Source organism: Pan paniscus, chromosome 16, assembly GCF_029289425.2.
Source record: "Pan paniscus chromosome 16, NHGRI_mPanPan1-v2.0_pri, whole genome shotgun sequence".
Lineage (NCBI taxonomy): Eukaryota > Metazoa > Chordata > Mammalia > Primates > Hominidae > Pan > Pan paniscus.
Genome location: NC_073265.2, coordinates 56,098,575 through 56,105,916, shown reverse-complemented (window position 1 = coordinate 56,105,916; position 7,342 = coordinate 56,098,575). Strand labels below are relative to the sequence as shown.

At 54.9% G+C, this 7,342-nt stretch overlaps 1 long non-coding RNA gene across 2 annotated transcripts in view; it reads right to left on the bottom strand.

The window, feature by feature from the left end:
• Positions 1 to 1,700, bottom strand: part of LOC134729082 (uncharacterized) — an 85,156-nt gene extending 83,456 nt beyond the window's left edge. For both annotated transcript variants that reach the window (XR_010109945.1, XR_010109946.1), the window contains exon 1: positions 1,442 to 1,700. This is a non-coding gene — a long non-coding RNA (uncharacterized LOC134729082). The remainder of the gene's footprint in view (positions 1 to 1,441) is intronic.
• Between the last annotated feature and the right edge of the window lie 5,642 nt (positions 1,701 to 7,342).

Below are 7,342 nucleotides of genomic sequence, written 5' to 3'. Positions count from 1 at the left end.
CTGAGAGGAGGGAGAGAAGGGAGAAGCTCTGTGTGAGGAACCGGTTCCTGTCTCAGGCCAGGAGAGGGCAGGTGACCTACCCAAAATCTCCCAGGGAGGCAGAGCCAGACGGCTTCCTGGAGGAGGTGGCCTTCTGGAGAGCAAAGAACCTCCTCTGCACTTAGTAGTATCTTCACATTTGAATCTGTGTCCCTGTCCCTCGTTCTGTGACTTCCTGTGAGCTCCCCTCTCATTCACCAGTGTGCCTGCCTGTCCTGAGTTCCCAGGACGGGTCATCTTTGAAGGCCTAGACATGAGGCAATCCTGTTATCAAGGGACTACGAAGTGGAAAGGGCTGTGGGCGCTCTGAACTCTGGGAAGGAGCCTCTGGAGAGTCCAAGACCACAGCCCAAGGGGCATCCTTAAGGAGGGTGCACAGTCAGGAGCAGGGAGAGAAGAGGCTCAGGCCTAGGAAGACTTGTCCCAGGGAGAAAAAAACTAGAAAGCTTTAGGAGAGGTGGTCAGAAGAGCGGGGAACTAACTGCACAGTGTGGAGCTTCCTGGGGTGGGGGCCCCTCCCTCTTAATAGCTGCTTGAAGGCTCCGGGCAAATTCCTGGTGGCTCCAGCTTCAAAATACATCCAGGCCTTATCTTTTAGTGATATATACTGACATTTTTATGGATGAAATAATATGAAGTCTGGGATTTGCTTCAAAATAATCCCGTTGCTGGGAGGGGTGAGAGGTTTATATGAAACATAATTGGCCATGAGCTGATGATGGTTGACGCGGGTCATGAGGACATGGGCGTGCCTCGTCTCACTACATTTGTATACGTTTACCGTTCTCCATCATAAAAAGTTCAGATGTCTAGAGTCAGCCGTTTCTCTCCAGCTCCACGCTCCCTGCCCGGGGCCCAGCGCTCTGGGCTCCTCACGGGGTGGCCTCTTCCGCGGCGCCCTGCAGCCTGTTCTCCACACGGCCGCCAGAGGGAGCCTGCCACGGTGCGCGTCCCATTCACAACCCCTCCTGGCCCCGCTCACTCCCGGCACTTCAAGGCCACACTCCATCTTGTCCCTGTTGCCTCTCAGGCTCCTCTGCAGCCACACTGCCCGACTGCTCAGCCTCCCGCATGGCCCCAGGGCCCTAACCCTACGTGCTGGGGGGAGGTGTCCCTCATGACATTTCAGACATTGCAATCAATAATGCATGGGACTTATACTAAAAGCATTACATATATAATGTTTATAATATCCCATATTTTATATATGTATATTCGTTGTTTATCTGAAACCCAAATCCAACTGGGCATCCTGTATTACATCTGGCAACCCTCCCGCGAAAACCCTGTGAGCTCCTACCAAAAGAACCATGTTGTCATCCCCAGTGCCCGGTATGCAATGGCGCCCTCTCCTAGCAGAAAATTGCCAAAAAGCAGCCTCTGGGCTAAATCAGCCCCTTACCGCATTGCACAAATTTCAGATCCACTTATTTCAGCGACAAGGTGCCCTTTTGCAGTGCGTGACCTGCCCAACCATTCCTGGCAGCCCTGCAGGAGACCAGAGAAGCAGGTGCTTCCTGAATGAGAGGAGCTGGCCTTCCCAGCTCCTGCTTCTCCCCAACAGAGGGCAAAGACTGGCAGAGAAGGACCATGCCCAGGCCTTGGCTGGCTGCCCTCTCTGGGTGCTTTCTCATTCAGGCCCCATCTGGGGTGGGCCTGAATCCTTGCAGTGTCCCATGGGAGTGGGTACAGGGGCTCCGTGCCAGGCGCCAGCTGCCCCCGTGGCCTGAGGGTGCCCACTCAAATCATTCCAAGTAAACATTTGACCAGCCCTGCCCCAGCCCTCATCCCACGCCGACACTTGGCCCTTGTTCCCGGACAGGCCCCTCTGTGTCCCATCCTTTGTGGCTGACATTTCAGCAGGGCCCTGGAAGGACTGGAGTGACCCCATGCCCCATCCCCCTTCTGAAGATAGGCTCAAGGGAGGTGGTCCCAGTGACGGCGGGCTCTTGGCGGGGGAGTCCCAGCAGACGGGCTGTCGCCTGGCTGGGCCAGCCACCTCCTTGAACACCCAGCTTGGGGCACAGGCTGCCGAGCCCACGGGTCTGGCAGTAGAGCCATGGGACGCCAGCTGACTCGGCTGCTTTGTTCCCGGCCTGGAGTGGTCTGAGTGACTGTAGCTCCTTCTTTGCTGAGAAGCCGCAGATAACGCTGGCGACAGGGCCTGATAAAGCGTCTGTCAGAGGCCCCGCTATTCCCACAGGCCCCAAGGGCTCCTGCAGCGCAAGCCTGTCTGGAGATCAGTCCCACCCTGGGGGCTCACCCCTTCCCCACTGGAGGCTGAGGAGCAGGCTGGCAGACCCGTCCCTGCCCAGATCTCCCAGCACCCAGGTTTCCACCCCGGTTTCCTGACTCAAAAGTCCCTAAAGCCTCCGGGCCTGAGTGCAGTAAATGAACCCTCTGAATTATTCCCAGGAAGAGAATGTCAAAGACATATCTCCCTCTGTGGAATTCCAGACTGTGGCTCCTGGGGAACTGTCGGGGATGGGGATATGGAGGCCTGGAACTTCTTTCTGGATCCCCTCAGAGAACATCCCAAGTCACCTTCTATACATCCTCCTTGTTCATGTCACCAGAGCCCACTCTATGCCAGTCTCTGCAATAGGCACAGGGGATGAGGAACAAATAAGATGTGGTCCATGACCACAAGGACCTTCCAGGGAGAGGGGGCTGGAAGATCTGTCCCCCGCACCCCGACTTGACCCAGGCCAGGCCTCCACCCCCAGCCTGCGGAGAGGCCTGGCCTGGAGTAGGAGGTGCATGAGGATGTATCTTGCCAGCCTTGAGGGCGTTGGGGGATCCTGGAGTGAGATTCAGTGCCACAGGACTGGAGAGTTGAAGCTTGAGGGGCCTGTGAATAAGGAGTCCCCAGTCTGATGGAGGAGGCACAGGCCCTGCCCTGGGGAAGACCCAGTCTCATGGGGGTGTCAGAAGAGACCCTTGCAGACACCCAGAGAATAGGCTTTCCTGAAGTCAGCACCCTCAGCGCCCTGAACTCAGGTTCAGGTGTGGGGCCGTGGGCACGGCCAGGAAGATGCCCCTGACAACGGCAGTCCCCCCTGGGCAGTGTGGGAATGCTGGGCTCCTGGCTGAACCACAGTGAGAACGTGGGACCTGCTGCTGGGGCCACCCCGTGGCAGCCAGCCTGAATAAGGACCTTGCACCTGGTGGAGGTGGAGCTGGAGGTCCTGGCCTAGAGTTAGTCCCAACTCTGCCTCTCCCTCTCTGTGTGACCCTCTCTAAGGGCTGGAGGGCTTCTCTGGGTCACACAGCGAGGGAGAGGGCTGGAGGCTCACAGGGAACTCCTAGAAATAGAAACACCAAGGGAGAGCCCTAATGGGAGGGCCAGTGTGACTGGTGGAAAAGGCCTGGGCCGCCTACCCTCCCCAGGGAGGAGAAGCGCCTCTCCCGGCTGGACTGGGAGTCCTATGGACAGCAGAGAGTAGGCACCCAGGCTTCTAGTACCTGTGGACCCAGAAACTGCCTTCCCCTACACAGGGCCCCTGGCCAGAGGTTTCAGCCGGGCCTCTCACCAAGATCAGCGACCTTCAGCTCATAGAGGAAGGGCCTGGCATCTCCAGGTGTCCAGGTTACACTCTTGCAGGGCCTCCAGCCCTCTCCCGTAAACCCCATCCCAGCCAGCTTTCCCCGAACCCTCTGCAACCATACAGGCTCAGCCCCAAACACCACGCACCCCAAAACTAACCCTTCCTTCCCTTCTCTGGCTGTGGCTCCCCTCGGTGTCTGCATCCCTTTCAGAGCGGTTCTTCAGCATCATGCCTTCATCCCTCACACAGCCATTGGACACCCAGTGGGGAATAAAATAGACACAGCTCCTGCCTCCAAGGAGTTTCCAGACTCAAGCAGGGGAGCAGACTGTAGCCCAAGAATCAGGCCAATGACTAGAAGACCACAGGGAGTGATCAAGGCGGTGAAGAAGGAAGGAGCCACAGGCTGGATCAGGCAGGGGGCGGAGGGGAGGCCAGCCAGGGGAGGTCTTCCTGAGGAGGTGACATTGAAAGTGACACCTGAAGGCTGGCGAGAAGGGAGGGAAGATCAGTTCCTGTGCTCGGTCCTGGGCTGGGTCACATTTACCTCTGGAATCTTTCCCTTGGGCCACCCCTGCCTCATGGGTCTGGCGTATTTCCATGGTAAGTGAGAAGGAGTGGCCAAAAGAAGAGGAGGGACCCCAGATTGTAACCCTGAGATAGGAGGGGCTTAGGCTTAGGCGGCAGGGTTTACCCTACATGGTACCTGGCAGACAGGGGTACAATGGATGCCCACCCAATGCTGAGCTGATGATAAAAGTACTCCTCTCGTTAATCTTATAACTGCACCACTTCTTCAGAGCAGAGAGAGGACACAGACCCCTAGCCTTTGCTCAGGAAGGGCCTCCCCAACTGGGCTCGAGGGGGAAGCTTGGCTGGTGCCAAGGTGGCCTAGGTAGCCCAGGCCTTCAGCCTCTCATCTCCCTGCCTCCCCTGGCCTAGCCTGGCTCTGCTGCAGACTTCCCGTATTGCCTTGGGGACATCACTCCCCACTCTGGGCCTGGGGCAGTGACTTTGGGGCAGGGTGGAAGGGCATAAATGGTGCAGCCAGTTGATCCTGGGGGCACTGGGGATGTGGGCCAAGGGAGGCTGGGGGTGGGGATTGCCACTCCATTGTTGGGTGAACCCAAGGCTCCCAAGCTCATCTCTGGTGGACCTTGCCCCTCTGTAAAGGGAGGGGATGGCTCCCCACTCCAGGGTCTCTGCTGCACACACCAGGCCTGGGGACCTGAACGCTAGCAAGCTGAGTCATTGAATGATGATAATCAGCAGCTGGGCATAGTGGCTCATGCCTGTAATCTCAGCATTTTGGGAGGCCAAGGCAGGTGGATCACCTGAGGTCAGGAGTTCGAGACCAGACTGGTCAACATGGCAAAACCCTGTCTCTACTAAAAATACACACACACACACACACACACACACACACACACACACACACACACACAAATTAGCTGGGCATGGGTGGTGCGTGCCTGTAATCCCAGCTACTTGGGAGACTGAGACAGGAGAATTGCTTGAACCTGGGAGGCGGAGGTTGCAGTGAGCTGAGATTGCGCCACGGCACTCCAGCCTGGGTGACGGAGAGAGATGGTAGTCTCAAAAATAAATAAATAAAATTAATGATGATAAGCACAATAGTTTTCTCATCACAAAGCAAAGCAACAGAAAAAATAAAGCAAAAACAAAAAAATACAAAACAAAACAAAACCCAACAGAACAGCACAATATCACCTGACCCTGGCTGGTGCTCTGTCACGGTGGTCACAGCAGTTGATGGCAGTTGATGTCAAAACAGTCTAGACAAAGCCTGGCTGCTGGAGGGCACCCCTTGTCCCTCAGAGTGGCACTAGGGAGGCAGTAACATTCACAAGGCCCTATTTTGAGGCAGGCATAGCTACATTCTCAATCCCATTTATCCTTCACCAGCTCGCTAGGCATTTTGAAACACCTTTTTATTGAAATATAACGTACGTATGGTACAACTTGCATGAATCTCAAATTATTTGATGAGCTCAAGCTTAAAGAATTTTCACATAGGTATAAACCCATGTGATACCAACTAGAATCAAGATATAAACCACTTCCAGCCAGGCGTGGTGGCTCACGCCTGTAATCCCAGAATTTTAGGTGGCTGAGGCAGGCAGATCACCTGAGATCAGGAGTTCGAGACCAGCCTCACCAATATGGTGAAACCCCATCTCTACTAAAAATACAAATATTATCTGGGCATGGTGCTGGGCGCCTGTAGTCCCAGCTACTCGGGAGGCTGAGACAGGAGAATTGCTTGAACCTGGGAGGCGGAGGTTGAAGTGAGCCGAGATGGTGTCACTGCCCTCCAGCCTGGGCAACAGAGCCAGACTCCATTTCAAAAAAATAAATAAATAAATAAAAGGCTATAAACCACTTCCAACATGCCAGAAGGTTCCCTCAGTCCCCCTCCCAGTCAGCACCCCCAAGGGTAACCACTATCCTGACCTTTCTCACCACAGACTAGCCTCACCTGTTATTGAATTCGGCTTAATGGAATCACACAGCTCCTATTCTTGTGTGTCTGGCTTCTTTCACTCAACAAAATGTCAGATTCTTCCACGTTGCTGCATCTATCAGCAGTTTCATTATGTTGTTGCTATGAAATATGCCACTCTACAACTATCCCACATGGCTTCAGCCATTCTTCTGATGATGAGCCTCAGGGTTGACTCATTTGGGGCCATTGTGAACAACCCCCACGAACACCTTGTCCGTGCCTTTTGGACACGTGTGCTCATTTCTCTTGGGTCTGTAGCTAGGAGTGTACCTGCTGGGTCAGGGGGTGGTGGACCCTTAGCTTTCATAGCTATTTGTGCTGTCAGTATATTTAGCCAGATATGGAAACAGAAGTTCAGAGCGTTTAAGTAGCTCTTCCAAGTTCATGCAGTCACTCAGAGGTGAAGCCTAGAATTCAAAGATTTCAGAGTCCAGCATCTTCTCACAGGAGGCCAGCTTCCTCTCTCATCCTTTTCATCCTGCCTTTTAGGACAGGTGAAAAGGGTGTGAGGATGTGGCGGAAGCAGAGAAGCCCCTCAGACAGCCTGCTCTGTAATGAGCTCCTGATGTCCACGCTGCCTGGGACAGCACGGTGCCACCCAAGGCAGGGGCTGGACAGAGGCTGACACGGAATAAGTGGGGCAGCTCGGTGCCTTGAGGGTCCCCCATCCGCCCACCCCCACACTGTGCGGCCCCTCCCTTCTCCAGTCTCATCCCTGCCCACGCGCTCATCTGTCCCCCTCACTCCAGCCACACTGCATTCCTTGCTATCCCCCAAAACACCAGGCATGTTTCTGCCTCACGGCCTTGACACTTACAGGCCCCTCTTTCTACATTTCTCCCCCAGACATCAGCAAGGAACCCCCGACCCGCTACCCCCACTTTTTCATGGCCGCTGCTCAACTACCTGGTCTAAAAGAACAGCCCCATCATGCACCACCCCCTCACCTTGATACCTCCATCTGACCTTCTGTCTTGTGTATATTGATTTACTGCCTGTCTCCCCACCCCAGAAAGTGAGCTCCAGGAGGCAGGGCCTCACCATCTTGTTTGCTGCTCCACCTTCAATGTGTGGGGCAGTGCCTGGCACCTTGCAGGTTCTCTAGAGATATTGAATGCAAGAAAGAATGAATGAATGAGCTAATGAACAAATGAAACGCAACCCCTCAGAACAGCTGGCAGCAAACATGCAGGTGAGGAGAAGCTTTTGATGCCAGGCCTGGCTGTTG